Genomic DNA, 26,394 nt, shown 5'->3' with positions numbered 1-26,394 from the left:
ATCTAGTTTACATCTTAGTTGCGGGCACCTGACCCTCTGTGCTGGCCATCTCACATCTCCCTGTCTCAGCGCACCTGCTCACATCGCTCTAAGGATGGCTCTGGTTAGATACTTCCTGTCCCCAGGTCTTTCAGACCTCCTCCTGGCCTCCTTGCCTTCAACCTCAAATTCCTCCTTGATCTTAAATTACCTACTCTTTCAGCAGTATCTTCTATTTTTCCCATATCAGTCTTCTGTACTACAGCTATACCATACTCCTATTTCTTGAGCAACTTTGCAAATTCTTAACTTTGTACATTTCCCTTTATTCTGGGATGTGTTTTTTTTAAAGTACCCATCATAATCCATGTCGGAGAAGGCAATGGCACCCCACTCCAGTACTCCTGCCTGGAAAATCCCATGGATGGAGGAGCCTGGAAGGCTGCAGTCCATGGGGTCGCTGAGGGTCAGACACAACTGAGCGACTTCACTTCCACTTTTCACTTTCATGCATTGGAGAAGGAAATGGCAACCCACGCCAGTGTTCTTGCCTGGAGAATCCCAGGGATGGCGGGACCTGGTGGGCTGCCGTCTATGGGGTTGCACAGAGTTGGACACGACTGAGGTGACTTAGCAGCAGCAGCAGCAGCATATCCATGTATTTGGAAAAAAGCAAAGTAAGTTCAAGATTCATTAAAGATATATATGTGAAACCATAAACACATTGGGAGGAAATATGGGTGAATATTTGTGCATATTTGGTAATCAGAAAGGTGTTTCTAATATGACAAAGTCATAGAGTAGGTAACGTCTTAATCAAGTCTTAAGAAGTGAATAACTAATCAGAGTTGAAAACTTCTATACATCAAAACAAGGCTTCCCTGGTGGCTCAGTGGTAAAGAATCTGCCTGCCAATGCAGGAGACTCGGGTTTGATCCCACTGAAGCCTGTGGGCCCTAGAGCCCGTGCTCTGGCAACAAGGGAAGCTATCACAATAAGAAGCCGGCTCACTGAAACTGGACAGCAGCCCCTGTTTGCCACAACTAGTGAGAAGCCCACGCAGCAGTGAAGACTCAGCACAGCCAAAAATAAGTAACTAAGAACCAAACAAACAAACCTCTGTACATCAAAACAAACCATAACAGAAATGCATAGAAAGGGTTTGGAAAGTCATTAACAAATTATTAAATGTGGTTATTTCTGGGGAGAAAAGTAAAATTCTTCTGTTTTGTGGATGTGATGGTAGATTGAATTTTTTTAATCTGGTATAATTGTGATCATTATAAATGTACAGAGATGATATATTCCTTTGTAATCAAGAATATTAAAGACATCAATACAAACAAAATTTAAAAGCTGTGCTCACTTTAGCAGCACATATACTAAAATTGGAACAATACAGAAAAGATTAGCATGGCCCCTGTGCAAGGATGACACACAAATTCATGAAGTGTTTCATATTTTTTTTAAAAAAGCTAATGGCAAAGTGGTAAAAATATCTGTAATATATGAGACAGTCAAGGGACGAACATCCTCACTATGTGAAGAGCTGTTACAAAAATAGAGGGGAAAATGAACAACTCATTAGGAAATGGGCCAAGTGCACAAATAAGCAATTAACAAAGGAAAAACGTTTATGGCCAAAAATCTTATGGAAAAATATCAGCCTCATTAATAATTTAAAAATTTAAATTAAAACAAGAAGTTTGGCAAAGACATCTAGATTGATACATTAAAAGAAAAATAATTGATCTTTGCCAAGCTTCCTGTTTTAATCTACATTTTGAAATTATTCATTAAGCTGATATTTTCCCATTATTTACTCTCTATATAGTGAACTCTTAGACACTGTTTGGTACTGTGGGAGCGCACACTGGTGTGTTATTTTGGCAGGCAATTCGATAACAGCTATCTATCTTTATGGCTTCCCAGGTGGCTCTAGTGGGAAAGAATCTGCCTGCCAATGCAGGAGATGAAAGAAACGTGAGTTTGATCCCTGGATCAGGAAGACCCCTTGGAGTAGGAAATGGCACCCCACTCCAGTATTCTTGCCTGGAAGATTCCATGGTTAGAGAAGCCTCGTGGGCTACAGTCCATGGGGCCACAGAGAGTCAGACACGACTGAGTGACTGGGCACATACATGGATCTAATCTTACAGATGTGTATATATTTTGACCCAGTAATTTCATTTCCCACATTTATTCTCAAGAAATAATGAAAAGCAATCCAAAGGGGACCACATCAATGCATTATCATTAAAGTGGCAAAAATTAAAGATAAAGAGAGAATGTTAAAAGCAGCCAGGGAAAGGCAACAAGTCACATACAAGGTTGTCAGTTGATTTTTCAGCAGAAACTCAGCAGGCCAGAAGGGAGTGGCATGATATATTTAAGGTGATTAAGGGGAAAATTCTACAACCAAGAATACTTTACCAGGCAAACCTCTTATTCAGATTTATTGGCGAGATCAAAAGTTTTACAGATAAGCAAGAACTAAAAAGTTCAACACTACCAAGTTAGCTTTACAAGGAGTGTTAAAGAAACTTCTCTAAGTGAAAAATAAAAGGCCACAACTAGAAACATGAAGATTATGAAAAGAAAAATCTTATAGAGAAAGGCAAATATAAAGTAAAGGTAGTAAATCAACCATGTACAAAGCTAGTAGGAACGTTAAAATAAGAAAGTAAAACCATTTGTATCTACAATAAGCAGTTGAGGAATACACAAAACAAAAAGATGCAAAATATGATGTCAAAAACAGAGATCACAAGGAGATAAGAGTTACAATGCAGGTTTGTTAAAATGCATTTGAAACTAAGTGATTAGCAACTTAAAACAATCGCACATGCATACACACATATATATAGATTGCTATGTATAAACTTCATGGTAATCAGAAGCCAAAAATCTATAACACACACACAGAAAAGAAAAAGGAATCAAACACAACACAAAAATAGTCATCAAATCATAAGGGAAGAAACTAAAGAAGAAGAAATGAACAGAAAAGAACTACCAAAGCAATCCCAAAATAATTTATGTCAGTAAGCATATATGTCTCAAAAGTTACTTTAAATGTAAATTGACTCAATACCCCAGTCAAAAGACATATGGTGGCTGAATGAAAACAAGACATATACATATACTACCTAAAAGAAAGTCACTTCAGATTTAGAGACACAAACAGACTGAAAATGAGGGAGTAGGAAGAAGTATTCCATGTAAATGTAAATTTTAAAAAGTTGGAGTAGCAATACTTAAATCAGCTGAAATAGAATTTAAAATTAAGACTATAAGAGACAAAGAAGGACACTGTGTAATGATCAAGGGATCAATTTAAGAAGATATAACAATTCTAAATATATATGGACACAACATAGGACTACTTAGTATATAAGGCAAATATTAATGGATGTAGGAGAGACCAACTGTAACACAATAATAGTAAAGGACTTTAACATTCCACTAAATCAATGGACAGGTCACCCAAATAGAGAAGCAATAAGGAAAAAGTGGCATTAAATGACACATTATATCAGATGGATTAATAGATACATAAAGAACGTTCTAGGTATATATAGAACATTCCAACCAAAAGTAGCAGAATACACATTTTTATCAAGAACATATGGAACATTCTTAAGGATATGCTAGGCCACAAAACAAGCCTCAATAAATTTGTGAAACCTGAAATCATATTATGCATCCTTTCCAACCACAACACTTATAGAAATCAACTATAATAAAAAAACTGCAAAAAATGCAAACACACGGAGGCTAAACAATATGTTACTAAACAACGGATGGATCACCGAAGACGTCAAAGAGGAAGTAAAAAAATAGCTGGAGACAAATGAAACAAAAACTCAATAGTGTGAATCTATGCGACCTAGCAAAAGCAGTGTAAGAGGGAAATTTATAGTGATACAAGCTTACCTCAGGAAATAAGATAAATCTGAAATAAACAACCTAACTTTATAGCTAAAGAATGTAGGAAAAGCAGAACAAACAATATCCAAAGTTAGTAGAAGGACATAAATCACAAAAATCAGGGCAGAAATAAATGGATTAGAGACTAAAAAAGGAAAAAGAAAAAAAACTATCAATGAAACTAAGAGCTGGTTCTTAGAAAAGATAAAAAAGAGTGATAAATCTTTAGCCAGACTCATAAAGAAAAAAAGAGAAAGGGCCCAAATCACAACAAACTGAGGAAGATTCTTAAAGAGATGGGAATACCAGACCACCTTACCTTCCTCCTGAGAAATCTGTGTGTAGGTCAAGAAGCAACAGGTAGAACAGGACATGAAACAACAGACTGGTTCCAAATCGGGAAAGGAGTACGCCAAGGCTGTATATTATCCGCCTGCTTGTTTAACTTCTATGCAGAGTACATCATGTGAAATGCCAGGCTGGATGAAGCACAAGCTAGAATCAAGATTGCCGGGAGAAATATCAATAACCTCAGATAGGCAGATGACACCACCCTTATGGCAGAAAGCAAAGAAATAAAGAGCCTCTTAAGAGGAGAGTGAATAAGTTGGCTTAAAACTCAACATTCAGAAAACTAAGATCATGGCATCTGGTCCCATCACTTCATGGCAAATAGATGGGGAAACAATGGAAACAGTGAGAGACTTTATATTTTGGGGCTCCAAAATCACTACAGATGGTGACTGCAGCCATGAAATTAAAAGACGCTTGATCCTTGGAAGAAAAGCTTTGATCAACCTAGATAGCATATTAAAAAGCAGAGACATTACTTTGCCAACAAAGGTCTGTCTAGTCCAAGCTATGGTTTTTCCAGTAGTCATGTATGGATGTGAGAGTTGGACTATAAAGAAAGCTGAGTGCCGAAGAATTGATGCTTTTGAACTGTGGTGTTGGAGAAGACTCTTTGAGAGTCCCTTGGACTGTGAGGAGATCCAACCAGTCCATCCTAAAGGAAATCAATCCTGAATATTCATTGGAAGGACTGATGCTGAAGCTGATGCTCCAATACTTTGGCCACCTGATGGGAAGAACTGACTCATTGGAAATGACGTTGATGCTGGGAAACATTGAAGGCAGGAGGAGAAGGGGACAACAGAGGATAAATGATTGGATGGCATCACCAACTCGATGGACATGAGTTTGAACAAGCTCTGGGAGTTGGTAATGGACAGGGAAGCCTGGCATGCTGCAGTCCATGGGGTCACAAAGAGTTGGACACGGCTGAGTGACTAAACTGAACTCAGAAATGAAAAAAAAGAGAGAAGTTACAACTGAAATCATACAAATGCAGCAAATCATATGAAATTACTACAAACAACAATATGCCAATAAAATGAACAACCTAGTAGAAATGGACAAATACCTAGAAATGTGCGATCGTCCAAGACTGAATCAGGAAAAAACAAAATATGAACAGATCAATTATCAGTTAAAAAAAAATTGAACCAGCACTTAACCAAGAAACCAAAGTCCAGGACCAGATGACTTATCAGGTGAATTCTACTAAATATTTAGAGAATAGTTAACACCTATCTTTCTCAAAGTATTTCAAAAAATTGCAGAGGAAAGAGTATTTTCAGACTCATTCTGTGAGTCCAGCATCACCCTAATACCAAACCAAACAAAGATATCACACAAAAAAGAAAACTACAGGCCAATATCAGTGATGAGCATAGATTAAAAAAAATTCTCAAAAAATATATCAGGAAACCAAATCCAGTAATACATAAAAAAGGTCATGATCAAAAGGATTGAACTTAGGGATGCAAGAATGGTTCAATATCTACAAATCAAAATGTGATACATCAAATTAACAAACTGAAGAATAAAGTCATATGATTATTTCAACAGAGGTAGAGAAAGCCTTTGACAAAATTCAACATTTATTTACTATAAAACCCCTCCGGAAAGCAGGCATAGATGGAACATACCTCAATATAATAAAGACCATATAATAAAGTATGGTAAGCCCTGTTGACATCAGAGTCAGTAGTGAAAAGCCAAAAGTATTTCCTCAAAGATCAAGAACAAGACAAGGATGCCCACTCTCACCACTTTTATTTAACATAGCATTGGGAGTTCTAGCCGCAGGAATCACATAAGAAAAAGAAATAAAAGGAATCCACACTGGAAAGGAAATATTAAAATTGACACTATCTACAAATGTTGTGTTGCGTTGCATGCCCAGTCATGTCTGACTCTTTGTGACCCCATGGACTGTAGCCCACCAGGCTCCTCTGGCCATGAAATTTTCTAGGCAAGAATACTGGAGTGGATTGCCATTTCCTACACCAGGAAATCTTTCTGACCCAGGGATCAAACCCACTTCTCTTAGGTCTCCTGAATTGGCAGGCAGGTTCTTTACCACTGTGCCACCTGAGAAGATCCTCCTCCAGGGCATCTTCCTGACCCAGGGTTCAGGAAAAGTGGACAGCTACATGTAAAAGAATGAAATTATAATGTTATCTAATATCATATACAAAAAATTTCAAAATGGATTAAAGACCTAAATATAAAACTGGATACTATAAAACTCCTAGAACAAAACATGAGTAGAACACTATTTGACCGAAATTGTAGCAATATTTATTTGGATCTATCTCCTGAAGCAAAGGAAATAAAAGTGAAAATAAACAAATGGGACCAAGTTAAACTTAAAACCTTTGCACAGTTGAGGAAACTATTGACAATATGAAAAGACAACCTACTGAGTGGAAGAAGAATTTGCAAATGATATGACCACTAAGGGCTTAATACCCCAAATATACAAACAGCTCACACTCAATCTCAAAAACACAGAGCCTGACTTAAAAACGGGCAGAGGGACTGAACAGATATTTTTCCAAAGAAAACATATGGATGATCCACAGGCACATGAAAATATGCTGAACTTTGCTAATCATCAGATACATGCAAGTTAAAACCAGAATGAGCTCTCGCCTCATACCTGTGAGAATGGTCATCCTCAAAAAGACCACAAATGTTGTTGGCAAGGATGTTGTGAAAGGGAACCCCTTATATACTGTTTTGGGGAATGTAAATTGGTGCAGCCAGTATGAGCCATCAGTTCCACTCCTGGGTGTGTGTGTGTGTATGTATATATATGCAAGAGAATGAAAAAACTAACTTGAAAAGATGAATGCATCTCAAAATTTACAGCAGTCTGATTTACAATAGCCAAGATATGGAAGTAACCTAAATACCAACAGATGAATGAATAAAGAACATGTGGTTTACACACACACACTCACACACACAGTGGAGAACTACTCAACCATAAAAAAGAATGAGATTTTGCCATTTGCAACAGCATGACTGGACCTGGAGGATATTATGCTTAGTGAAATAAGTCAGTCATAGGAAGACTAATACTGTAGGTTATTACTTATGTCTGGAATCTAAAAAATGAGATAAACTAGTAAACAGAACAAATAAGAAAGAGACTTACAGATATAAACTAGTGGTTACCAGTGGAGACAGGGAAGGGAGGAAGGGCAAGGTAGGGGTTAGGGGTTTAATAGGTACAAACTACTACTTACAAAAAATATAAGCTACAAGAATATGTTATTCAACATAGAAATATAGCCAATATTTTATAGCTATAAATGGAGTGTCATCCACAAAATCACTAAGTTGTACACTTAATATATTTTTTAAAATTTCTTGTATTTAAAAAAAAATTAATTCATTAAACTTTTTGGCTGTGCTGGGCATTTGTTGCTGCATGTGGGCTTTCTCTAGATGCACTGAGTGGGGCCTGCTCTCTAGTTACAATGTGTCGGCTTCTCACCCAGGTGGCATCTCTTGTTGGCAGCAAGAGCTCTAGGGTGCATGGGCTTCAGTAGTTGCAGTTTGGGGGCTCTGGAGAGCAGGCTCAGCAGTTGTGGAGCACAGGCTTAGTCGCCTCGTGGCATGTGGAATCTTCCTGGACCAGGGATCGAACCAATTTTCCCTACATTGGCAGGCAGATTCTTAACCACTGGACCACCTGAGAAGTCCAAAACTAATATAATATTGTTAATCAACTATACCTCAATTTTAGAAAGTAATAAGTAAGGATATGCACAAAGGTGAAGCTCTGAGGATGTTCACTGTAGGGTTGCTTGTAATAGTAAAAGCTGACAAATTAAAACAGACAATTTTTAATCATAAAAGTATGGACTAAATGAATATGTGTTGATTTCAATAAAGGCAATAAATATTGCCAAACAAAAAATCAATTTATAAATAATATGTGTAATATGAACTCACTTGTATGAAACATATAACACACACACACAGAACACTGAAATGCACCTGAATAAAATCAGTCCCAGCCTTTGATCAGAAAACACATTTTTTTTCACCTAGAAAAACATCTATTTCTGCTTTATTGACTATGCCAAAGCCTTTGACTGTGTGGATCACAATAAACTGTGGAAAATTCTGAAAGAGATGGGCATACCAGACCACCTGACCGGCCTCTTGAGAAATCTGTATGCAGGTCAGAAAGGAACAGTTAGAACTGGACATGGAACAACAGACTGTTTCCAAATAGGAAAAGGAGTACGTCAAGGCTGTATATTATCACCCTGCTTATTTAACTTATATTCAGAGTACATCATGAGAAATGCTGGACTGGAAGAAACACAAGCTGGAATCAAGATTGCCGGGAGAAATATCAATAACCTCAGATATGCTGATGACACCACCCTTATGGCAGAAAGTGAAGAGGAACTAAAAAGCTTCTTGATGAAAGTGAAAGTGGAGAGTGAAAAAGTTGGCTTAAAGCTCAACATTCAGAAAACGAAGATCATGGCATCCGGTCCCATCACTTCATGGGAAATAGATGGGGAAACAGTGGAAACAGTGTCAGACTTTATTTTTTTGGACTCCAAAATCACTGCAGATGGTGACTGCAGCCATGAAATTAAAAGACGCTTACTCCTTAGAAGGAAAGTTATGACCAACCTAGATAGCATATTCAAAAGCAGAGACATTACTTTGCCAGCAAAGGTCTGTCTCGTCAAGGCTATGGTTTTTCCTGTGATCATGTATGGATGTGAGAGTTGGACTGTGAAGAAGGCTGAGCGCTAAAGAATTGATGCTTTTGAACTGTGGTGTTGGAGAAGACTCTTGAGAGTCCCTTGGACTGCAAGGAGATCCAACCAGTCCATTCTGAAGGAGATCAGCCCTGGGATTTCTTTGGAGGGAATGATGCTGAAGCTGAAACTCTAGTACTTTGGCCACGTCATGCGAAGAGTTGACTCATTGGAAAAGACTCTGATGCTGGGAGGGATTGGGAGCGGGAGGAGAAGGGGATGACAGAGGATGAGATGGCTGGATGGCATCACTGACTCGATGGACATGGGTCTGGGTGAGCTCCAGGAGTTGGTGATGGACAGGGAGGCCTGGTGTGCTGCAGTTCATGGGGTCGCAAAGAGTCGGACATGACTGAGTGACTGAACTGAACTGAACTGAATACTAAAGAAAGGCAAGACATTTAATTGAGGTACTGTAGTGGGGAACAGGGAATTCAGTACAGAGCTGAGCTTAACTCCAAGTACAGCAGAGAGCTGGGGATGTTGACATGGGGTCAGTGGGTGGGAAATGACTAATAGTAACTAGATTACATATTAAGAGTAAGAGCATTCTTGCTAAACTGGCCTAATGGGCTTCTTGTTAAAGGCAGACCAAGGACTTAGATATCAAGGATGGGAGATGAAGAACTTGATTAGATAGCAAGGATGATCAGATATCAAGGCTTAGCAGGATTCTTGGCAAAAACTGGACTCAGTGGACCAGGGTCAAGGCTTAATTGAGAAGAGGCTCAGAGGAGCCCGACTAAAATTCGGTCAAGGAGGGAGTCCTTGCAGGCCCACATGAATGAGATCCTGTTCCATCCTTGAGCTTCAGAAGGCCCTGGGCTTTGGAGTGTATTCACTGAGATTGTCAGAATTCCTTCCTGGGCCTGGGATCAGCTAGGCACATTGCCCCCAGCCCAGCCCAGAACCTGTGAGTGCTCCAGACCCTGTGTCTCCCCTTCGAGCACATTCTGACGCTTCTGTCCCGGCGTGGGAAGGGCTCCAGGACTTATGTCTGGAGTCATCCCTGCTAGGCCCAGACTCTGGTTCTGGGAGGGTGGCCTGATGATGGATAGCTACTCCTGACCACTGTAGTATTTGTTTGTGGGTTCATGGGAGACTGGGCCACCCAAAAGGTGCAGACATGATGATTTGGGGTGACCCTTATGGATACAGGAGGAGTTTGGGGCCCTGGGTAACTGATGGTCCACTGCTGACCCTTGGGCTTGAGCCATGTGTATGGGTTGGCTCACAGCTCTCATTCTTATGTAATCAGGCCATGGTGCTGCTGCTGATCTATACACCAAAGGGTTGCAGGTCTGGTGGCAGGCATCCTTCACCCCAGACGTCCCTCCCCTGGCATGCAGTCCAGTCACCCTGCACCTGCAGTAGGGTCTGTGCCATGGGTCAGCCCGTCCTCCAGCAGTGGCACTGGCCATTTCCTCTGATGGCTTTTGAAACCACATTTTTACAATGCCTATGGGCTTTTCTCATCAATGTCCTCTCTTACCTCCAGCTGATGTGGTGATGTCACATCTTTTCAGGATGGTATGAAAACATGCTGGACATGGGTTGAACATTTCTTGCATAACTATTCCTCACTTCTCGCCCCACACACAGGCTCCTCACGTATCCTTCCCACTGGGATTAATCTTTAGAAAGCAGGACATGTTTGTTTCCTAGGACTGTTGTGACAGAATTATCATAAACCTAGTGTTTTATTCACATACAGTTCTGGACTCCAGAGCCTTGAAATCAAGGTGTCAGGAGGTTTGGTTCCTCCTGGAGACACTGAGAGTCTGATCCGTGCTTCTCTCTCAGCTTCTGGGTTGCCAGCAATCTTTGCTGTTCCTTGGTTTACAGATGGCTTGTTCCAATCTCTGCCTCCGTCTTCACATGGCGTTATCCTCTGTGTGTCTGTGTCTCCAAATTTCCCTTTCCTTATAAGAATACCCTTTACCAGATTTTGGGGGCTTCCCTGGTAGCTCAGACAGTAAAGCGTCTGCCTGCAATGTGGGAGACCTGGGTTCAATCCCTGGGTTGGGAAGATCCCCTGGAGAAGGAAATGGAAACCCATTCCAGTACTCTTGCCTGGAAAATTCCATGGATGGAGGAGCCTGGTAGGCTACAGTCCATGGGATCGTAAAGAGTCGGACACAACTGAGCAACTTCACTTCACTTTACCAGATTTAGGGCCCACCCTAATCCCATGTGACCTTACCATAACTCGATTCCACCTGTAAAAGCCTTATTTCTAAATCAGGTCAGTCACAGAATCCCACTTCTGACAACACGGAATTGGGGCTTCCTGTGTAGCTCAGTTGGTAAAGCATCTGCCTGCAGTGCAGGAGGCCTGGGTTCAATTCCTGGGTCATGAGGATCCTCTGGAGAAGGAAACGGCAACCCACTCCAGTATTCTTGCCTGGAGAAGCCCATGGACAGAGGAGCCTGGTGGGCTACAGTTCATGGGATCGCAAGAGTCAGACATGACTTAGCACTATCTTTCTTTCTTTTTCACAGGTTCCAGGTGGTCTGAATTATAAGAGGACACTATTCAACCCAGTGTATGGGGATCTAGTCAATATTGAAAGAGGTCACATTCTAGGAATGCAGTGATTATAACCTAAAAACTTTAAGAGAAAACAATGGGTGGAAGATGTGTTGTTTCATGTTTATACTGCTGCTGCTATTAAGTCGCTTCAGTCGTGTCCGATTCTGTGCAACCCCATAGACGGCAGCCCACCAGGCTCCACTGTCCACAGGATTCTCTAGGCAAGAATACTGGAGTGGGTTGCCATTTCCTTCTCCAATGTTTATACTATGTAATCCCAAATGGTAAACTTAGCATGATCTGGAAATGAATGATGGCTCATATTTTCCAGCATAGGCTGGGTAAGAGGTCCTCATCAACAAAGCACAGAAATAACTTTTGAGAGTAGTTGGAATCCAGTATTCACAGACCGCAGGGTGAATGATGCAAAGTCACGAGTCAGTGGTGTAGCGGAACTGCAGAGGCAAGAACAGCTATGGCCTTCAATACAAATAGTTCTGAGGAGCCCAGTGTCCTGAGTAACTATGTGTTGTTACATTTTCTCAAAGTGGGAGATAGATAGGAAATTAACTGAAAACGGTGCATTTGGCAATAGTGGACAGGAAAGAAATGAAAAAGTGGTTTTGGGATGTGAACAGGAAGAGGTGGTAGTTGGACATTATGCAGAACCTTTATATGCACCAATGAGACAATAAATAAATACCTCTTCTTTATCCATTATAATAAATCTCCATCATTAAATCACTATACTTCATGTGGGCCATGAATTTTGTAATGCATTTTTAAAATAAAATTGTTTATGTAGACAGGCCATGGACTGGAAAAGGTCAGCTTTCATTCCAATCCCAAAGAAGGGCAAAGCCAAAGAAAATTCAAATTACCGCACAGTTTTGCTCATTTCAGATGCCAGCAAGGTAATGCTCAAAATCCTTCAAGCTAGGCTTCAGTAGTACCTGAATCAGGAACTCCCAGATGTACAAGCTAGATTTTAAAAAGGCAGAAGAACCAGAGGTCAAATTGCCAACATTTGTTGGATCAGAGAAAAAGCAAGGGAATTCCAGAAAAACATCTACTTCTGCTTCGTTGAAGACGCTTAGAGCCTTTGACTGTGTGGATGACAGCAAACCATGGAAAATTCTTAAAGAGATGGGAATACCAGACCACCTTATCTGCCTCCTGAGAAACTGATATGCAGGTCAAGAAGCAACAGTTAGAACTGGACATGGAACAAAGAACTGGTTCAGAATTGGTAAAGGATTATGACAAGGCTGTGTATTGTCACCCTGCTTATTTAACTTAGAGAGAGTACACCATGTGAAATGCCAGGTTGGATGAAGCACAAGTTGGAATCAAGATTACCAGGAGAAATATCAACAACCTAGGTTACTTCCATGCAATATCTAGATTGCTTCCGTGTCCTAACTGTTGTAAGTAGTGCTGCAATGAACATTGGGGCACATGTGTCTTTTTCAATTATGTTTCCTCAGGGTATATGCCCAGTAGTGGGATTGCTGGGTCATATAGTAATTTTATTTCTAGTTTTTAAAGGAATCTCCATACTGTTCTCCATAGTGGCTGTGTCAGCTTACATTCCCACCAACAGTGCAAGAGGGTTCCCTTTTCTCCACATCCTCTCTGATGGTAATTCTTTTTGTTATTTTTGTTACTTTTCTGAAAATCTGAAATGATCTCAAAATCAAAAATTAAAAAGAGAGAAAGTGTGTATGTGAATCTAAAGGGACTGAATCAAATGCCACCCTCTCCAGGAAGTTCCTCTCAAACAAGATTGCATCTCGTCCCACCTATCTTGTGGTAAAATAGACTATTTGGTGATGATTTATTCTCTGTGTCCAACACTTGTGACCCGATGGACTAGCCTGCCAGGCTTTTCTGTCCATGGGATTCTCCAGGCAAGAATACTGGAGTGGGTTGCCATTTCTTTCTCCAGGGGATCTTCCTGACCCAGGAATCGAACCCAGGCCTCCTGCACTGCAGGCAGATTCTTTACCAATTGTTTCCTTGCAATTCTCTTTAGCCCGATTTCCTTATAGGCTCTTTCCTCTTTCTTCTCTAGAGGCAGCACCACGGAATAAGTTGCTGATTGGATTCCTGAACTTACAAACCTGGGTTCCAGAGTTGCCTTTGCCACTTCCCAGCTTCGGAACCTTGCTCATTACCATTGCTATTGATTTCAGACTTCTCATCTGTGGTGGGTGTGTGTGCTCAGTCGTGTCTGATTCTTTGCGACCCTTTGGACTATAGCCCACCAGGCTGCTCTGTCCATGGGATTTTCCAGCAAGGATTCTGGAGTGGGCTGCCATTTCCTCCACCAGGGGATCTTCCCAACCCAGGGATCGGACCCATGTTTCCTGTGTCTCCTGCATTGCAGGCAGATTCTTTACCACTGAGCCACTGGGGAAGCCGCTCATCTATAAATGGTCATAACAAAATGCATCACACAGAGTTGTCCTGAGGAACACATAACAATACAAGGAGCTCTATAAATGTTAATTCCTCCCTTTTCTTTTCTCTTGAATCAGCCTCTTCACCACCCTTGGGACACAGATAAATCAGTACAGTACAGTTCAGTTCAGTTCAGTCACTCTGTTGTGTCCAACTCTTTGTGACCCCATGGACTGCAGCATGCCAGGCCTCCCTGTCCATCACCAACTCCCGGAGTTTACCCAAACTCATGTCCATTGAGTCGGTGATTCCATCCAACCATCTCATGCTCTGTCATCCCCTTCTCCTCCTGCCTTCAATCTTTCCTAGCATCAGGGTCTTTTCCAATGAGTCAGCTCTTCTCATCAGGTGGCCAAAGTACTGGAGTTTCAGCTTCAGCATCAGTCCTTCCAATGAATACTCATGACTGATCTCCTTTAGAATGGACTGGTTGGATCTCCTTGCAGTCCAAGGGACTCTCAAGAGTCTTCTCCAACACCACAGTTCAAAAGCATCAATTCTTTGGTGCTCAGCTTTCTTTATAGTCCAACTCTCACATCCATACATGACTACTGGAAAAACCATAGCCTTGACTAGATGGACCTTTGTTGGCAAAGTAATGTCTCTGCTTTTGAATATGCTGTCTAGGTTGGTCATCACTTTTCTTCCAATGAGTAAGCATCTTTTAATTTCATGGCTGCTGTCACCATCTGCAGTGATTTTGGAGCCCAACAAAATAAAGTCTGCCACTGTTTCCACTGTTTCCCCATCTATTTGCCATGAAGTGACAGAACCAGATGCTGTGGTCTTTGTTTTCTGAATGTTGAGTTTTAAGCCAACTTTTTCACTCTCCTCTTTCACTTTCATCAAGGGGCTCCTTAGTTCTTCTTTGTTTTCTGCCATATCTGCAGAAAATCTGCAGATGGTGGTGTAATCTGCATATCTGAGGTTATTGATATTTCTCCCAGAAATCTTGATTCCAGCTTGTGCATCATCCAGCCTGGCATTTCTCATGATGTACTCTGCATATAAGTTAAATAAGCAGGGTGGCAATATACAGCCTTGATGTACTCCTTTTCCTATTTGGAACCAGTCTGTTGTTCCATGTCCAGATCTAACTGTTGCTTCTTGACCTGCATACAGATTTCTCGAGAGGCAGGTCAGATGGTCTGGTATTCCCATCTCTTTCAGAATTTTCCACAGTTTATTGTGACCCACACAGTCAAAGGCTTTGGCATAGTCAATAAAGCAGAAATAGATGTTTTTCTGGAACTGTCTTGCTTTTTTGATGATCCAGTGGATGTTGGCAATTTGATTTCTGGTTCCTCTGCCTTTTCTAAGTCCAGCTTGAACATTTGGAAGTTCATGGTTCACATACTGTTGAAGCCTGGCTTGGAGAATTTTGAGCATTACTTTACTAGCGTATGAGATGAGTGCAATTGTGCGGTAGTTTGAGCATTCTTTGGCACTGCCTTTCTTAGGGATGGGAATGAAAACTGACTTTTCCAGTCCTGTGGCCACTGCTGAATTTTCCAAATTTGCTGGCATATTGAGTGCAGCACTTGCACAGCATCATCTTTTAGGATTTGAACACACAGATAGCACAGATAAATATATGAACCCAATTCTCAGATAATTTCTGAAAAAATTTATTCCAATAATAATATTGATGGTTAATATGTATTCCTCAGTGAAGGATTTGAACACACAGATAGCACAGATAAATATATGAACCCAATTCTCAGATAATTTCTGAAAAAATTTATTCCAATAATAATATTGATGGTTAATATGTATTCCTCAGTGCTTGACCCACAATAACCCCTTAAGGAATGTCATTCATGAGGTTACACTTGCCCACACCTTTTCTCACCTGGTCATTCTAATGTCCCTAAGGTGAAGAAGAGTTCCTACTCGTATCTCTGTTCTACATATTTGGAAATGGATGCACTGAGGAATTGAATAAGTTGCTTTTCTAGGTTACATGGCCGATAAAGAGAAGAGTCTGGCATGAGCCAGTAAAGCCTGTTATGTATGGCAAAACTGACAGTTGCACTTCTGTACAGACAAGTAAGTTGCAAATGCGTCTCCAGTGTACTTGATTTCTGTCTGTGCATGTTACCCTGCTTACTCCACCATTCTGAAACGACTTTGTGTTTATTCATCTTTTAATGAGCACCTATCAGCAAAGTGTACGGAGGATACCAAGCTGGTTAAGGAGCTTGAAGTCTTTTTGGGGAAAAGACAACTGAATAAAAATTGTGAATGCAGTGTAATAGCTGCTGCTAAGTCACTTCAGTTGTGTCTGACTCTGCGAACCCATAGACGGCAGCCCACCAGGCTCCCCCATCCCTGGGATTCTCCAGGCAAGAGCACCAGAGTGGGTTGCCATTTCCTTCTCCAATGCATGAAAGAGAAAAGTGAAAGTGAGGTTGCTCAGTTGTGTCCGACTCTCTGCGACCCCACGGACTGCAGCCTACCAGGCTCCTCCATCCATGGGATTTTCCAGGCAAGAGTACTGGAGTGGTGTGCCATTGCCTTCTCCAGTGTAATAGCTGCTGTCTTTAAAAATATCCTGAAATATCACTAATGTAGACCAGTCCCATCCTGATTGCTCTTAAATTTATAAAATGTTTGCCCGTGGTGATTAGGTTCAGAAGCCCTGTAGCTCACTGTCCAGAACATGGACCCTTCTTCCATAGCTCATGACACGAAAAGCCATTCAGTGATCCCCATCTGGACATCTGCTCTGAGCCAGCTATACCCAGAGAAGGGAGGAGAACCTTTCTGATTTAGAGGCATTTCTAATTTAGTAACCACATCCCTCTTGTTCTTAAACAAAACACCCCTTTCACTGCCATGGCTGCCCTCATCCCCTGGACTGCATTCCTATCGTCTGTAGGTGTCTCACAGGGCTCACATCTCCCAGGTACATCCTAAACGCACCCCCATGCTTCTGGCTTAAGCTTGACCATATCAGCTGGGTCAATAGTCTTCCAAATGGCTGAAGACCCTTTAATGAAAGGAAGTGAGGCAGACAACCTAATTTAGCAGGGAGACAGACAACCTAATTTGGGAGGGCAAGGGCTCCCAGGACTGCTTACAGCGAGGATGTTATTTTGCTTTAGCTACTTGGAAGTCTGACATCCTGCATCTAAAATTCTTAGTTTCCACGACAGACTTCTTTAGATTTCTTCAAACTGCCTTTGAACAGTTTGGATAAGCTGGTTGTTCAAACTGTCAAATGAATGACATTTTCTTATTAGGAAAAGACAGGCCCCTGGCCAGTGTAGGCTGTACACAGCCCTACATATCAGCTCTTCCTTTCATGTTTGTGCATAGCTTTCCGCTGTCACATCCCATTCCAGAGCCTTTCCCCTTGTTTTCATTACACCAAAGTGGTACCACGCAATGTGCATTTATTACACAAATGAATGAAACGAGGACAATTCCTTGTGAGCAACACTGGTAAGAAGCGCCAAGCAAAAGGTTCATACATTTATTTTCATGAATTCTGTGAAGGATGTCATCAAGTATCTTCAATAAATAGTCAGACGCTCCGCAGACAGCAGGAGTTTGATGGTCCGCTCATTCGTCTATGGATAGGATGAGAACAGGAGGGCGGGATATTCTTTCTCGTCTCTCTTGGGCGCCGAGCACGGCTCAGGAAAGCGCAGCTCCTCAAAGACTTTGAGGACCGATAACTTCGCCGCCCCTGAAGGAGGAGGTCCGGAGAGGATCGGTTGACTTCCGAGGGTACAGTTGCAGACGTCCCGTCTGCCAAAGCGGGCAGGGGTTTCTATGTCACCCGGGAGTGCAGAAGGCGGGGTGGTAAAAAGGCAGAGCGTCCGTGTACCCCGGCCTGCGAGTGGCCAGAAGGTCTGCTCGAGTCGCCACGCCGTCGCTCCGGGACCAAGGCCCCCTCCTCTGCTCTCGGATGGGCCCTTCGCGCTGTCCATCACCGCTTGCCGCCGCGCTGCGCTTCGCACCCAGACTCTCCGGCTGGTACCCTATCCGCGGAGGCGGGGCTTGGAGGGACGGGGGTGGAGCCAAGTCCTCCCAGGGCCCGCCTCTTGGCTGCGAAGCCGGCTGATTGGATGTTTCGGAAGGCCCGCCCCCCAGGCGGTCCAGGGGAGGGACCGGTAGCCCGAGGCCCGTCCCAGGCCAGCGCGGTGCCGCGTGCGGGGTACACTGGCTGGCGAGGGGTGGTGGTGGTGTGCTCCCCACGCCCGAGCGCCTTCTAGGGCGGGGAGGCCCGCAGGGATTTGGGAGCTCTGGAGAGCTGCGCGCCTGTGGTTTCTCGTTGTCGGAGAGGTGTCTTTCTGAGCTCTCTGGAATTCGGAGAGCATTAGGGAAACTTCAAGCCCCCCACGCCTTGCTCCCTAAGACTTTCGGTTGGAAAAGCAGCTGCTGAGTTCTTTTATTTCCTCCCCCACCCCCACAATCGGACTCTGTAAAAATAGCCGTGCGCCGGGGCCACCGAGCCAAGCTCCGCCGCCCCGCTGTCCCGGGCCGGGTGTGGACCTAAAAATACCCGGCGGCCTGGAGCCTGTGCTCCGGGTGCGGGAGGGTCCGGCCGGGCCGCAGAGGGCGTCTGGAGACCGGAGAAACGGCGGACGCCTGGCCCCTCGCCTCGGCCGGGGCTGTCCCTTTAAATCCTGGAGGAGGCAAAGAGAAAAAAAGGAAAGAAAGAGAAAAGACGAGGAGCCCCAAGCTGAGGGTGGCTCTGCCCGGCCCCCCATTCCGCCCCCCGCGCCGCGTCCTGACTGCCGCCCGCCGCCCCTGCGGGTCCTGGGCGCCCCGCCCGCCGCCACAGTTACTGTCAAAATAGAAATTAATTGGAGCCGAGGAGGAGGTTGGGACGCAGCAAGTGCATGTGTGGCAGGGCGGGGAGGGGGCGTAGGGGAGGGAGCGGGAGCCGGCGAGGGGCAACCGCAGACATCCGGGCCCTTTAGCCCAGTGCGCACCCCGAGCCGGTGGCGCGGGCAGCGCGGGCGCGGGGCGCGGGGCGCGGGGCTGACAGCCGCGGAGGCGCGGGAGGCGGGGCGCCGGGAGGGCGGAGGCGCGGCGCGGGGAGGGAGGAGCTGCCGCGCGCCCGCCACAGCCGCTCGGCTCCACACCGCGGGCGCAGCCCGGCCACGAGTCTCTGACAGCCCCGCGGCCCGCGCTGCTTCGGCGCGCAGGGACAGACGGACCGCAGCGGCGGCGAAGGAGGACGCGAGGACCGCGGCCCGGCGCCAAGTGCGGGAGGCGCGCAGGTCGGGCGGCGCGCAGAGGTGAGTGGCTTCGCGTGCCGAGCTGAGGCATCGCCTGCGAGGGTCGCGATCTTCCCCGCACCTCGCTTGTGCCGAGGCGGGTCGGGGGGTCGCGGGGCTCCCAGAGGGGTGGCTTTACATCGCTGGCGCCGGGGAGTCACCTCCCGAGCTGTTGCTAGGAGGCCGGCGGTCCGCGCACCCTGGGGCGCTGGCGGGGGCAGGGGCGTCCCCGGCGCGGCGGGCAGGAGGCGGGGGGTTGCGGTGGCTATTCAGGGGCTCCGTGCGGCAGCCATGCAGCGGGAGGAGGCGGGAGGAGGTGGGGGGGAGGGAGGAGGGGAGAGCCAGCGGAGAGCGAGCCAGAGAGCGGGCGCCGCGCCTCCTGGCTGGCACCGCGGCCCGGAGCGAAGTGGCGCGCGGGGCTGGAAGGGAACTTCTGCGGGCGCATGCCTTCCCGGGCTCGGCGGCGCCTTCGGGCCCGGGCGGGGCGGGCCTGTCGACAGCCACAGGTGGTTTCTGCCAAAAGTTTTACCGCACTTCTGCCGGGAAGGCGCGGGGACGTTTTGGAGAGTGGCGGTTTCCTGAGACTCTGGCGCTCGCACTGAGCTCTTACCTTGAAGATTAGGAAGGGACTGGGAAACCTGGGACCCCGCATCTCGCGATGCGCCGCCAGGACTTCCTAGAGATGCCTGCTCGAGGTGATGTCTTTGCAGGACCCTGAAACCCATGCTGCTGTCCAGTTGGGAAGTTGCGCCAAATGGGCGCACGCAACGATTCCTCCGCGTCTGGGAAAAGTTAAGCGAGGGCCAGCCCGGTATCTGTTGCCCGCAGAGGTCAACCCAAAGTCTCTTCCTAGAGATGCACAAAGGAACCCGGCACGCCTTCGCTCCTGGTCTGGGTCATCTCCTGCTCCTTTGAGAGCTAACCGTCTTCCGGCCGCTGTGTTGCTTTGTTATTAGGGCTGCTTCTCTGATTTCGTTAGGAAGAGTGCCAGGAGGAACCCAAGAAAAGCGGAGCGGCAACAACTCTCATTTCCTTTGAATCCAGCCGCGGTGGCTGGTGTGGAGGGTCCAGGACCGAGGGGAAGCAGGAATTGGTGGCGTGTACTGCCTGCCGAGGGAGCCTCGCTGGGCTGGGGTTTCTGGGGCCTCTGGGACAGAAAGAGGGATGACAGTGGGAAGGGAAGACCCTCAGAAGAGGAAGCTGTGCCTTGGTCGGCTCTGGGAGAGAGGCTCCTCAAGAAGTCCAGTGGTTTGGCCCTGTTCCTCATTGGCCAGGTTGATGAATCCAGGGCAGCGAGGTTAGCACCACCCGGGTAGGTCCATTCCTGGCCTGAAAGAAATCATTATCCCCAAAGAGTCTGATACCCTGGTGTTGCAAGTCCGTACAGAACTGCATGAGAGTTGGAAACACTCAGTCCTTCATTCTGGCTGGTCCCGTTCCCACTCCCTGTTCCCCCCAGCCCCACCAAGTACCTGAACAGAAAGCACACCCTTTGCTGTAAAGGAAGTCACAGAATTTTGGAGCTGAAAGAGGCCCTAGAAATATTAAGAGCGCTCATTTTTGCAGATGAGCAGACTCAGGCTCAGGGAAGGAGAGTGACCTGCCACAGTGGTTAGAGGCTGGGGGAGGCTAGAAATGACATCAACCTCCCAGAGCAGGGTGGAGAGAGTTCCTTCAGCAAGGCCTTGTAGAGCCTGAGATCAGAAATGCCACCCCCACACCCCAAGCCCATCATGGGCTCATTATCTGGTACTTTCTACATCCATGTTTGCCAGCTAATTTCCTGGCCCCTGTCCTTGGCTTAAAAAAAAAAAAAAAAAAATCAGAACTGTCACTGCAGATTTCCAGTCTGACACTATCCCAACTTTCCCTGCTCTCTCCTCACCCCAGATTCCTTAAACTCCTTTTGTAACATAATGTGGCTTGATTAGCCAAGATGAGTTTGCAGCTTGTCTCACTGCGAAGCACCCACTTTCCGTAGGATGCCAGAACTCTGTTTTCCTGGTAATTAGGTTTTACAGATATTTTTGAAAGGGAGCCCAATTCTGGATCAATTACACTTGGACACAAATGCTGTGCTGTTGTGGATACTAAATGAGAAAGATGAGCAATTATCTGGGGGTGTTGGAATAAATGTTGTTATGAGTATTTGACACAGCTATTAAACATCAATGAGTGGGTTTTCAGTAAATGTTTTTTACCCTGTATTTTATTGAGAAAACAAAGTGTCTTAATTAAAAGAACTGCAAGTTGGCCACTTAAATTTAGCCACTTGTTTCTTACCAGTGTGTATGGGTGGGAAGGATTTGAGTGGTAAACAGTTAAGAGGACTTTTTTCTCCCCAGACCTAAATATTCTAGGGCCATGCTTATTCTTCAGACTCAAATGTCATGTACAGCCCAGCAGAACCATATTAAATCAAAATAATTCTGGATGTGGTGTGTGTTAATCTGTATTAGTCAGAAATGACTTGTAAGAGAGAATATTTTGTAAGTTTTATGCTTTCAAGGGCATGAAATATCAAGAATTCAAGGCTAATGCAATGTCACTGAGCATAATTCTTCTCTCATAAACAGAAAAGAATCAGTGTCCCCAGAGTTGTGCTTGGGGCTCCTGTAGAGGAAGCCAGGATCTGGTATCTTCATGATCATGCAGTGTTTTAACAGTGCCTTTTCACTTTTACTGCATGCTAACCTCATAGGTGCCTCATCGTTCAGAGTTCAGCTTTTATTCATCTTACAGTGGGGACACTGAAGCAGAGAGAGGGGAGAATGTTATTCCTGTAACTCCATTCACTGCATTAACATACACTGAGGTGCAGCTTGGGGTTTCTAGGCTGACCTGGGTGAAACGAAAAAGTGAAAAGTAAAAGTGTTAGTCACTTAACCAGGTCCAACTCTTTGTGACCCCATGGACTATAGCCCGCTAGGCTCCTCTGTCCATGGGGTTCTCCAGGCAGGAATACTGGGGTGGGTAGCCTTTCCCTTCTCCAGGGGATCTGGGGTGGGTAGTCTTTCCCTTCTCCAGGGGATCTTCCCAACCCAGGGATTGAACCCTGGTCTCCCACATTGCGGACAGACTTCCCCAACTGAGCCACCAGGGAAGCCCCTGGTGGTGAAAGACCAGAGTGAAAGAGGCTCCCTGATCACATAGGGAGCTGCTCGCCTCTCTCCAGCCCTGCACTTCCAAAGGGGTGTAGAGGTGTGGCAGGGTTACAGTGATAATTCATAGGCGGCTACTTGCTCCCAAGGGGCCCTGAATGGCTTGGTTCCCCACCCCCACTGTGGGTGAGCTGATTCCCTCCCTCTTCCAGCAGGCTGTGGGAACTTGGGCGAGGAGGGACCAGCTGGCCGAGGCTGGGGCGGGGGTGTGGGATCTGTGCTGTGGACGGCTGAAGGAGTCCAGGCTATTTATAACCCTCCTCCCCTCCTGGGAGGAAAAGACTCAAGGGTCTGGAACCAGGCTCGGCACTGACTTCTCCCCTGGATGGCTGTGCCCACTGGGAGAAAACCTGCCGCCCACTGCCTGGCGGGTGTTGGAGTGACCCCTGACCTGTGTGGAGGGGCCCTGCGGGGCTTCTGGCAGCTTCAGCTGCTCTGCGGGACCTGGGATACAAGCATTTCCTAGAGCTATGGTGTGGCCGCTTTTTCTCAGGCACTGACCCCCTGTTTGCACAAAATGAGGCACATTCCAGAAACCTCGCAGGGCGGAGCTTAAGAACCCGCTCAGGTCGGGGGGTAACTGACTTCTGCAAATAAGGGCAACAATGAGTTTTATGCCAAGAAGATTCTGAAAGCAACAAATTAGACACGGCCCTCTCTGACCATGCACTGTGGCATTTCAGTGCAGTGCTGACTGAGGGGGTCTGAGTGTTTTCCCTCCTCCCCGACCCCTTCCCCAGACTGGTCCCCAGTGGTCCCCATCCCCTCCCACTCTTCAAGCCAACACCAAACACCTGTGTCTTCAAAGACATGGTACCTGCCACCCCACCAATTACAACTTCATTCCTGAGACTGGGCGTATCTTCTCCCTGGGTCAGTGGAGGGAGGAATGGGCTGGGGGGTGAGCAGAGGAAGCAGGCAGGGCACTGAGCTCGTCTCTCTGTTCAACCCCTTGGAGTGAATGAATCCACCCTTCAGAACCAAGTCAGGCGCTCACAGCAGGTTTTACCAGGAGGCCCACCTGGAGAGGTGGGTGCCGGGCAGCTCCAGCCGACGGTGGTGCCCTGTGAGCCTGGGGCAGCTTTTGGGAGCTGGGCTTGTGGTGTTCATCTTCACACCCTCAGTGCCCACCCCAAGGGCTGGGAATGGAAGTGTTTGCTGAACGCATGCCGAGGGCTGGGCATGGTGGACAGGCTTGCTCCTTTGCTGCCATCCGCTGTGCTCCTTGGTGCTGTGAAGGGGGTGTCAGGAGGACCAGGACATGGAAGCAGAGTGTGGGTGAGAAGAGAGGGGGCTCCATAGACATTTTGAGAGCCCTGAGTCAAGCTGATTGGTCCTCTGGGATGATGGGAACCCATTCATCAATTCAACTGACGGCCATGCGGTCCTTCTCTATGGGCTCTCATGGCTCAACCCAGCCTCACGGACACTCATGGAGCCACAGAGGGAGTCTCCTATAGTGGGGCAGGGGGGCCACTCGTGTGCTCCCCTCCTGTGGGTTCTCTGGGGTCTGGCCCCTGCCTTCCTCTCTGACCATCCTGCCACCCTCCCTGTACTCCAGCCACCTAGCTCCTTTTGGCTCCTTCAGCACGCGGAGCTCATGGGTTTCTCTTTGGCTGTTCTCCTTGTCTGCGAGGCCCTTCCTGCAGATCTGCCGACAGCTGGCTTTACCTGTCATTAGATCTCAACTGAAAGAGCCCAGTAATGGATTCTTCATAGCGCCCCATTCTGTCTGGGGCATAATCTTGGTTCTCCTTTGGTCTATTGTCTGCCTCCCCCACTAGAATGTAAGCTCCATGAAGACAAGGAGCTTGTCTGTTTTGCTCTTCATGTATTCTCAATGGCAGAACAGTGCCTGGCAGTGGCTGAGAAAATAGTTGGTGAATAGGTGGTGAAATAGTTGGTGAATGGGATATGCGCATTAGTGCTAGAAGGTATACGAAGATGAATCAGCCAGGGGCCCTGCGCTGGGAATCCCTTTAGCTTAGAGGCAGATATAAAGCTTGTTCATACTCACGCTGATGTGTGGCAGGAAGGGAAGGTGGCATTCAAGAGGTACAGCCTAGGAGGCCTATGGTCAAGCTGCCTTAACCCTGATTTGAAAAGGATGGTTGACTTAGGCGGAGGGGTCTTCTTTCTAATGGTATGATCTCGAGCAACTGACCCACCTCCAGCACTGAAGTTCCTCTCAGTTTCTGACTGCCACCCCTCTCTCTCTTCTATTTATTTACTTCTTTGGTGAACAAGAGTTCCAAGTATAATGCCATCCTTGGAGAGTCAGGAATGTTGTGTTTTTCCACCAGCTCCATTCATCTGCAGCCTTCTCAGAACAGCTGTGGACAGCTGGCTGCCAACGTGGATGTGGGGAGAGCTTCTCTTCAGGGCCAGGGGGGTATGCACAGCCCTGCAGGAATGGGGAATTTCATTTGAGTTTCATACCCTGCTGATCTCCAAACCCCACTGAAATGGTGCCTGTGAAAACAGATACATGAGGAAATTTAAAAACTATTAGGGTTCAGTTTGCTGCTTATTTTCTGATTATAAAAGCAATAGGGTCATGATAGAAAATTTGGAAAATATGGAAAGGTATAAAATTAAAACAGAAAACTGCTACAGAACCCTGATTTTGGAATATTTCCTTCCAGTCTTTTTTTCTGTATTCACCAGCACACATGGAGACCTACTCACATATAAATATAATTAGGATTGAGTGTTGTTTTCTACAGCTTTGAAAATCCACATAGTTTTTTAATAAACAGTAAGGTTTCTTTTCCTTAGAAGTTTGGGAGTGATTCACACTCCCACTGAATTACTGATACTTAGAAAAAAATGGGTTTTCCAGGTCTCCTTACTGGCTGAGAACATTGGCTTTACCATCCACAGTTTGAATCAGGAAATCACTGCCCTCCTGCCCCACCCATAACACTGGATATGGTTAGAAAGGTGTGGTGGTGGTCTAGTCGCTCAGTCGTGTCTGACTCTTTGCGACCCCATGGACTGCAGCCCACCAGGCTCCTCTGCCCATGGGATTCTGCAGGTAAGAACACTCGAGTGAGTTTCCATTTACTTCTCCAGGGGATCTTCCCAACCCAGGCCCAACCCAGGGATTGAATCTGTGTCTCTTGCATTGCAGGCAGATTCTTTACCGCTAAGCCAGGCAAGCCTGGCTAGAAAGGTATTTCTCACCAAGTACCTCCCTCCATCACCTTGTTAAGGGCCACTTGTATACAGAGTTGCAAGCTATCCCTTACTGAGGGTTCTATTACATTTACCAATGCCACAGTGTTCTTTAGAAACATATTTTTATGGTTGTGTTGCATTCCTTCAAGTAATGTATCATACTTTATTTACCATTACAAAACACAAACCATACCCAATGCCCATTAGCTAATCATTCCTTGACCTACATACAACAGCAGCAGAACCTTGAGAAATATGAACCAGGATGGTTGGAATAGCATGTTTAGGGCATCACTGTTTGGGGGAAACCTTCAGAAGCCCAGGGACTTTGTCACTGTCACTGCTATGCTCAGGGTCCAAAGAACGCCTGGTGGGCAAAGGATGCTCAAGATACATTTTGCTGAATGAGTTAAATGCAGAATACTTCCTGAGACAGACCCTGGTTAAGTCTGTCGATGTCGAGGCTTCTTCTGAGAGTGAGTTTTGCTGGGGAGGGAGTTCAGGACCCTGAGGAAGAGCATCACCTTCTGGAAAGCAAAGTAAGAAAGGGCAGCTTTCTGAGTTAATAGTTTTGATGCATTTTTGGAAGAGATGAAGTTTAGATGGAGTCTTGATATAGGAGCCGAGAGACACTTAATTCTGTGAGACAGGAACTGGAGGGCACCCAGGCAGGAGGAAACTCAAGGTCAAGAGAGCCCCAAGGTCAAGAGTGTAGGAGCAGGTTGTTCGCCTAGGATGTGGGGTGTTGCCCATTCAGAGAGTGACTGGAAGCA

At 45.8% G+C, this 26,394-nt stretch overlaps 1 non-coding gene across 1 annotated transcript; it reads left to right on the top strand.

Moving 5' to 3' along the window:
- Positions 1–1,337: 1,337 nt before the first annotated feature.
- LOC133237892 (U6 spliceosomal RNA) lies at positions 1,338–1,444 on the top strand. The gene has a single exon (XR_009733401.1). It is a non-coding gene; the product is annotated as a U6 spliceosomal RNA (small nuclear RNA).
- The last annotated feature ends 24,950 nt before the right edge of the window (positions 1,445–26,394 follow it).

This window comes from Bos javanicus, chromosome 24, assembly GCF_032452875.1.
Source record: "Bos javanicus breed banteng chromosome 24, ARS-OSU_banteng_1.0, whole genome shotgun sequence".
In the NCBI taxonomy this organism is placed as follows: domain Eukaryota; kingdom Metazoa; phylum Chordata; class Mammalia; order Artiodactyla; family Bovidae; genus Bos; species Bos javanicus.
The sequence above is the reverse complement of the archived record's forward strand: the minus strand, read 5'-3'. Positions and strand labels throughout refer to the sequence as shown.